Source organism: Cibotium barometz, chromosome 47 (assembly GCF_041138505.1).
Source record: "Cibotium barometz isolate CiBa-2024 chromosome 47, ASM4113850v1, whole genome shotgun sequence".
In the NCBI taxonomy this organism is placed as follows: domain Eukaryota; kingdom Viridiplantae; phylum Streptophyta; class Polypodiopsida; order Cyatheales; family Cibotiaceae; genus Cibotium; species Cibotium barometz.
Genome location: NC_141092.1, coordinates 14,932,885 through 14,941,217, shown reverse-complemented (window position 1 = coordinate 14,941,217; position 8,333 = coordinate 14,932,885). Strand labels below are relative to the sequence as shown.

The following is an 8,333-nucleotide window of genomic DNA, read 5'->3' as shown; positions in this document are numbered from 1 at the left end:
GCACATTTATGTTTTTTTCCATTAAAATATGAAGCTGGAGAGATCAAACCAAAATTTATAGACATATTTTTTTGGGAAATATATATTATATTATTTAGGGCTATTACATCATGACCATCCTTTCATCTCTCAAAAGTTACCCATATACATCTAATGATTTCCAAGCCAGACAAACTGCATAGTATTTAGTCTTCATTTAGCCATTTACATATTTTATCCCACATCCTAACTTCAAGGTCTAACAAAATTTATAGACATCTATGATCAAGGTCTAACAAAATTTATAGACATCTATGATCAAGATCTAACAAATTCTAGCAAACTTAAGAATTGGAGCTATACTTTTAGTTATTGCAAAGCAAGTCTAGGGTGAGCTTTCAAGTTTTAATGCTACCATAATACATGCCAAGATTTTCATTTGATGATTAAAGTCTTCACAATCTTGTATGAACTCTACATGCATTGCTTTACACATCAAACCCTATAGTCTCGCATGTTATTGTATGAAAAAGCTCATATTTTTATGGGAGAAACCATGCACTTTGATAAAATGGTGGCTATCAAAATAATAACTATTGGAGAAAGCCATGAAAACTACAAGATCCTTGAGAAAGATGTATGAAAGCTGACATGATTTATTGATAGCAATGACAGTAAGTGGACATGTCTACATCTACCTCCAAACCACCAATAACGTTAAATGGACATGTCTACATCTGAAAATTTTGAGCTTAATATCATTTAAATGACATGTAAATTTAGTGCGATTGGAGTGAAATTTCCACAGAGTACCCACCTCTTTTGTAAAAAAGTGATTGTGGAAAAAGGTGTGCTAGTAGTACGTGAGGTGTGATGTAAGACATAGAAGTTTATGTTTGGGGGGTTGATAAAGCTTACCAATGATGGACAAAATGTTCCCAATTTGAAAAAAAGAAGAAAAAAAAACTATAAAAATGCATGTGGTGTAAATGACATGTATACATAATAAGATCATTATATGTACCTATATTTGATCTCACTGCACGTTCTTTTAATTAGCTTCAACATTTCTTGTTAATTGAATCTTGGTTGCACATTTCAAAAGCAAAAGAGTATCTATGATAGATAGAGCTTTTTTTTTTAGACAAGGCGAGGCAAACTCTATATTATGCAGTTATAAACCCCTAAGTAATTCATTTCTTGCAAGGACAATAATTTAAAAAGATGGTCTTGTTCACAACTGGGGCTCAACAAAAATGGCATTTCAATGTATTTTTATCGGCTGAAATTTGGAAAAACCGGCTAGAAATATATCAAGCCCTCACAAAAAACGATTCAAAATTACTAGTTTTTAGTAAAAATTCGAGCAAGAACATACAAATTTAGCCTAGGAAACCGGTTAGTTTATAAGGATGTCCTTATTTTGACGGGTTTTAAAAAAATGCCTTTATAGAGCCGTGAAATTACAACCAAGCGACCACCTAAGTTTAAGGTTCACGTTAGGGATAAACTAAGGCAAAGAGAGGACTAAAGTGAGGTTAAGGTGAAGGGTTATAGTTAAGGTAAGGTTAAGGTTAAAGGTTATAGATTTTGCCCTTGCAGCGGCATCTCCAGGCAACGCTGTAGTAAGGGGTGGGTTTGCTGAAGTGGTCGGGTGTGAATGAACTTCCGCGGTGGGCTGGTGGGACGGTGACCTCCACGGTGAGGCAAGGCACGCACCCCTTGCACTTGCCCTTGCACGATGGCGGCCTCGACCCTATCTTCGTCCCCCCATTACTCTCGCTCGTGTGGACACTCGTGTGGACCCTGCCCCTCCCCCGCTCTCTCATCTGCTCAACCTGCACTTAAACCATCACCATACCCATCCATTAGAAATAATCACCTCGCTAATCAACCCTAATTATTCACATGCATTTTCACACTATTATGCATTTGGCTTGATCGTGTGAAACACTTACATTCTTGATGTTATCTAACGCCTTCTCCCTAGCAAGTTTCCCTAGTTATGCAACAAGACACATAATTTGCACATTAGTATCCTCTAAGTACCATTCATCAACATAATAATAAAGCTTGTTTTGAAATAACAATTAAGCATGTGTTAGCATAGCAATTAAGCTTGTATCGACATAGCAATTCAAGCTAAACTTTATGCATAAGCCACATGTGGTATGAGTATACCTAATGGAGGGATCCTTGCATCAATAGTGCCCACCATCACCGCCCATACAAGAAAGACGAACATGTGACCTTGCAATGTCCTAGCCATCCAAGATATAATGCTACAAATTGGTGGCACAAAAGAACTTTGAGTAGGATCGTTGTGAGCAAGTTGAATTGGGCATTCCAGTAGATAGGGCATTCAAGTTACATTGGGCATTCCAGTAGATAGGGCATACAAGTTGAATTGGGCATTCTAGTAGATAGGGCTCTCATCATGTCATGTTCCAAGTATGATTAGACCTCTCTTGGCTTAAACCAATATCTTGAAGCCCTTATTAGTGGCTAAAACTAGAGTGCTCATAGTGTTGAATTGAAGATTATTGCAATATTGTGTGCTCAATATATGCTAGACGAAACATACCTTGGCTTGAACGAACAGTTTCAAGCCCTTGTTTTCATGGTTAAAACCAAAGATCATCAGTTTGGTGTTAATAAATGAAGACCTTATTAGAATGCTAGGTTGAGGAGAATTTTGATGGTGCTAAGGCCAAATCTCAATGGGGAGTAGGGGCATTGGGAATGAAGGACATGGTGGAGGGATCCTAAGGTAAATGATAGGTCAATAAAGGGTAATAAGTGTAATGTTGGGAGGACTCAATTCAAGGAGGTAGGGGGGAGACAGTGGGGTTTATATGCTGCACAATAAGAGGGCAACATCATCATCCTCGTGTAGTTGATGAAGTAGAACAAGGATGTTTGTGCATTCAAGTGAGTGTTCTAGCGAGAAGGAAGCTTAAAGGATTCAAAGGAAAAAGGAAGGAAAAGTATGTATTTATGATGGTTATACAAGAAGGGTTTTTATTTTTTGGGATGTGGGGGGGGGGTAATAATTGTGATCTTGGGACTTGGTTGACAATGATATTGAATGAAAAGTGAGTTCATAATGCCGAAAATGGTTGATTTTAGACGCTCGTCTCGCGCATTTTGGGGCATAAAAATGCTTGAATTTTAATGGGCAAGTTAAAAAAGTGAATTGAAATGGGAATAAAAAGGCTAGCTAGCCAAATTTGTCCTATGGCCAAGGAGAAAGTAGAGTACTAGAGGAGTGCCAGTCAAAAGTGAATAAAGAGGCTAAGTGGTCAAATTTGTCATTTTTGCCAAGGAGAAAGTAGAGTACTAGAGTGTCCTATGTCTTATGGGGGGTGTGTTGGTCGGACTTTAGTGTGGCAAAATGTGAACGAGAGTACCTTGGTCGGCACACAAAAGTTATACAGTGCATCCGGCCGCCTGCCTCCTGGCCTGCTGGCAGGACCAAAAGGCCAGCGCGGTTCACATGTGGGCGGGGGGGACAGCAGACGTGTCCGTCCGGGCTGGCGCGACCGTTCTCCACCTGGCCACTCCCCCTTGTCACCAAATCCTTACATGACACTCCAAATGATTCCATTTGTCGGGAGGCACCCTGCTCTTGTCCACATGGTAACAAACCACCTCAATTTCCAAGCTAGAAGTAAATATTTTTTAAAAAAATAGAAATTTCAAAGTTTTCATAAATATCACCTTATTTTTAAGTGTGTTTTCATTTTCATAAATATCACCTTATTTTTAAGTGTGTTTTCATTTTCATAAATATCACCTTATTTTTAAATGTGTTTTTCATTTTCAAGAGTTGGAAATAAACTAAACCTAGTTTTTTTTAAAACAGTGCAATTAGCAACTTTATTGGAAAAAAAGAAAACTAATAAAAGTGTAATTTAAAAGGATTTTTTATTTTGTATATAAAGTTTGGCAAAAAAAAAGAGAAAGCACTAAACCTCATCTCAAATTATGAAAGACTATTACCAACAATAAAGAAGATTTCCAAAATTAGGAGGTTTTTCTTCCTCAACCCATCAAAACTTGAGGGTTTTGATATTTAATTTTTAAAGGTATTTTTCAATTCAAAGGTGCAAATACACTACCCTGATTTTTTCTCTGACACTAGTTGTATGTCCATTGTACAACATATTTTTCAATTCAAAGGTGCAATTACACTAATATGATTTTTTTCCCCCCACACGAGTTGCATGTCCATTGTGCATAGTTTGCATGTTGTTTTCTCAACACTCCTTAGTGTGTTACAATGCTAACTTGGGTCTTGATTCTTTCATTGTCCAACCACGAATCTAACAAAGATGGATTCTCATGTCCAAGTTAACATGGCCATGGGAACATTAACTACTAGAACTTAGCCACCCAATGCATTTGTACCCAAAAAAAAAAACAAAAGGCACAATTGATGAGTCTTCAACACGGTTCATTGTTAGGGCATCACATAGTATCTAGGATATATGAAATGGAATGTATGTAAATAAAGAAGTAAGATAAGATTCTCATGACCAGCACGAGCATTCATTGGAACTCCCACAACACACTTGTGCCAAAAGGCACATTTAAGAAGTTTTCAAGGCACAATTTGTCACATCATTTTTGGTTGCACATGGGAACATAACATGCGTTGAAACGCAAAAAATGAATATTTAATGCTCCCCCAATCAAGTTAACTTGGTAGTGAAAACCCATCAAAGGTTGGGATGTTTTGGATGAATTTATAACCACCATAGCTTGTGAGAACTTGTGCACCTAAAATTAGGTGTGAGATCTTGTATAGCCTATATAACACAACTTGTGAGAGCTCGTGCACCTAAAATTAAGTGTGATTGTATGTCAACATGCAAAAGTCCAAAACCAATTATCAAAAGACACATCACTCATATACATGTTCAAATAGAATTAGTACAATGAACTTATATTCCATTATTATACTAGTACATTCGTATAATATTATTCCATTATTATACTAATACAGTCGTACATAATGTATGAGTCTTGATAATTAGTGCAAGTTAGAAGAGATAATAATGGTGAATGTCATAAAGATATAACATTCGTATAATATTATTTCATTATTATACTAATATAGTTGTACATAATGTATGAGTCTTGATAATTAGTGCAACTTAGAAGAGATAATAATATAGTTGTACATAATGTATGAGTCTTGATAATTAGTGCAACTTAGAAGAGATAATGATGGTTAATGTCATAAAGATATAACATTATTTTAATATTTATCTTTATTTTAAAGGGAGCAAAAGATACTATGGATCTAAATACAATAGATTATGTATATCTTTATAACCTAGTGTATTTATATCTAATAGTATCTCCACTATATGGTTTACAATATATAAAATATAAAATATATATGGATGTGGGTGTGGGTGTTTACAATATATAAAATATATCATGAATAGGCATAATATCATGAATAGGCATAATATCATTATTATTTTTAAGATAAAGATGTATGGGTGTGTGTGTGTGTGTAAGCAAGGCTCTTAACTCATTCTCCTCCCAGCTAGAGAGTTCACTCAGTAATTATCTCATGATGAAAGTGGCCTTCCTAAAAGGAGGCATTGAAGGGTGTTGGATGACATCATTATCTTACTAAGATTCACATCATCTCAAGAGAAGGAATTCATGAGAAACTACACAGACTAAATGAAAGGGTGTTGGATGACATCTTTATCTGACACAACATTCACATCATCTCAAGAGAAGGAATTAATGAGAAACTACACAGACTAAATGAAAGGATTCCTAGGCAAGCTCAACATTTTGATAATGCCAATTTAAGAGTTGTTAATTGCTAATTTAAGAGTTGTTAATTGCCTATTTCAAGAGGGGTTTGGCTCCATTAAGCTCCATTAAAGGTAGGTAGCCATTTCATACTATTTATATAGCGAATTGATAGCAATAGCACAAGGAGTCAATGAAGACGTGAAGTACTAAACATGAAGACGTGAAGGTAACATGGAGTTAATGAAGACGTGAAGGTAACATGGAGTTAATGAAGACATGAAGTACTAAACATGGAGTCAATGAAGACGTGAAGGTAACATGGAGTTAATGAAGACATGAAGTACTAAACCTCATCTCAAATTAAGAAAGTATCCTACTAACAATAAAGAAAAATTCCAAAATTTAAAGGTTTTTCTTTCACAAACTGCCAATTTAAGAGTTATTAATTGCCTATTTCAAGAGGGGTTTGGATTGTAAGCTCCATTAAATGTAGGTAGCCAATTCATACTATTTATAAAGTGGCTTGATAGCAATAGCATATGGAGTAAATGAAGACGTGAAGGTAACATGATGTTAATGTGAAGACATGAAGTACTAAACCTCATCTCAAATTAAGAAAGTCTCCTACTAACAATAAAGAAAAATTCCAAAATTTGAAGGTTTTTCGTCCGCAAACCATCAAAACTTGAGGGTTCTAAGACTTATTTTTTAATTCTATTTTTCAATTCAAAGGTGCAATTACACTACCTTGATTTTTTTTCTCACACTAGTTGCATGTCCGCTATATATCGGTATTTTTTTATTCAAAGGTGCAATTACACTACCCTATTTTTTTTCTTACACTAGTTGCATGTCCATTGTACATAGTTTGCATGTTGTTTTCTCAACACTCCTTGGCATGTTATGATGCTAACTCGGGGCTTGTTGATTCTTTCATTGTCGAACCACGAATTTAACAAAGATGGATTCCCGCATCCAAGTTAACATGGCCATGGGAACATTAATTGGAACTTAGCCACCCAATGCATTTATGCCAAAAAGGCATAATTGATGAGTCTTCAACACAGTTCGTTGTTAGGGCATCACATCGTATCTAGGAACATGAAATGGAATGTATGTAGATAAAGAAGTAAGATTAGATTCTCATGACCAACATGAGCATTCATTGCAACTTAGCCACCCACAATACACTTGTGCCAAAAAGGCACATTTAAGAAGTTTTCAAGGCATAGTTCACGTCACATCATTTTTGGTTGCACATGGGAACATCACATGTAATAAAATGTAAAAATTCAATATCCAATCAAGTTAACTTGGTAGTGAAAACCCATCAAAGCTGGGGACTTGTTTTTGAAGAATTTATATCCACTAATATAACAAAGCTTGTGCACCTAAAATTAAGTGTGATATCTTGTACAGCCTAAATAACACAACTTGTGAGAGCTTGTGCACATAAAATTAGGCGTGATTGTATGTCTACATGCAAAAGTCCAAAACCAATTATCAAAAGGCACATCACTCATATACGTGTTAGAATAAGTACAATGAACTTATGAAGACCATTACTACAACCAAGGATCCAAATTATAGGTACTAAAACAATAAATCCCAATACTACAACCAAGGATTGAAACTAGATATAGTGAATCAATTAAGGTAGAAGAATTGACCAGGAATCAAATAGATAGATACTAAAGCAACTTAATATGAACAATCAATCAAGGATCAAATGAATAGATACTAAAGTAGTTTAATAAGAAGAATCAATCAAGGATCAAATAGATAGATACTAAAGCAACTTAATAAGAAGAATCAATCAAGGATCAATCTTACCATGCATACTAAAGCAAATTAACTAAAAGAATTATGCATTATAAGCTAGCCTTCACAATAATACTCCACCCACACACACGCTGCAATCCTAAATTAGTGATGCAATATTATTCCATTATTATACTAGTACATTCGTAAATAATTTATGCTAGCCTTCACAATAATACCCCACCCACACACGCTCACAATCCTAAATTAGTGATGCAATATTATTCCATTATTACATTCGTAAATAATTTATGAATCTTGATAATTAATGTAACTTAGAAGAGATAATGATTGTTAATGTCATAAAGATATAACATTAATTTAGTATTCGTCTTTATTTTAGAGAAAAAAACATACTGTGGATCTAAATACAATAGATTATGTATATCTATTGTATTTATAACTAATAGTATTTCTATTAGTTATAAATACTTTATAACTAATAGTATTTCTATTATACGGACGTGGGTGTTTGTTATATTATATTGACATGGGTGTTTGCAATATATTAAACATAACATGAATAGGCATAATATCAATTTTATTTTTAAAATGAAGATGTGTGTGTGTGTGTGTGTGTGCGTGTGCGCACGCGCGTGTGTGTAAGCAAGTCTCTTAATTCATTCTCCTCCCAACCAGAGAATTCCTTGAGTAATTATCTCATGGTGATGAAAGTGGCCTTCTTAACTATAGTTATCTCATGGTGATGAAAGTGGCCTTCTTAACTATAGTTATTATCAAACTATAGT

General features: G+C 34.9%; 1 long non-coding RNA gene across 1 annotated transcript; it reads right to left on the bottom strand.

The window, feature by feature from the left end:
• Positions 1 to 1,356: 1,356 nt before the first annotated feature.
• On the bottom strand, positions 1,357 to 2,929 carry LOC147611400 (uncharacterized). Its single transcript, XR_015263800.1, has 3 exons — positions 2,161 to 2,929; positions 1,938 to 1,978; positions 1,357 to 1,817 (listed from the first exon to the last, which is right to left on the bottom strand). It is a non-coding gene; the product is annotated as an uncharacterized LOC147611400 (long non-coding RNA).
• Positions 2,930 to 8,333: the final 5,404 nt, after the last annotated feature.